The sequence below is a fragment of the Apaloderma vittatum genome, unplaced genomic scaffold (genome assembly GCF_000703405.1).
Source record: "Apaloderma vittatum isolate BGI_N311 unplaced genomic scaffold, ASM70340v1 scaffold35832, whole genome shotgun sequence".
NCBI lineage: Eukaryota > Metazoa > Chordata > Aves > Trogoniformes > Trogonidae > Apaloderma > Apaloderma vittatum.
In genome coordinates this window covers 8642-9072 of record NW_009704727.1, presented here as the reverse complement: position 1 = coordinate 9072, position 431 = coordinate 8642, and positions in this window count along the sequence as shown.

Sequence of the window (431 nt, the reverse complement as noted above, 5' to 3'; positions counted from 1 at the left end):
GCCCATTCTCCTGTATTATCTAGAATGAGACTACTCTAACTGCTGCCTTGGCTCTAAGATCTTGGGAAGACATCCGTCGGGAGACACCCCCTAATGACCAAACCCCTGGGCAGCTAGGCACTGCCTGATAGTGTCAGAGTAACTGATGACAACTGCTTGTTTACACGGCAAAACGCCCATCTCTCCTCCATCTCCTCGTGTATGATCTCCAAATGGGTCCTAGGCAGGCTCCCAGGTTCTTCTGCAAGCTGACATGCTATCTTGACACAGATGCCTTCGCCTCAAGTTCACTGGAAGATCAGAAGACTTTGAAAAATTACCCCAGTTATATTTACTTGAAGTTCACGTGACTTTTCAGGGAAGAGATTTCCCCTGCAAAGAAGTAAAAATTTATTAATAAACTGACACAGCTTCGTGCAAAAAACAGGGAG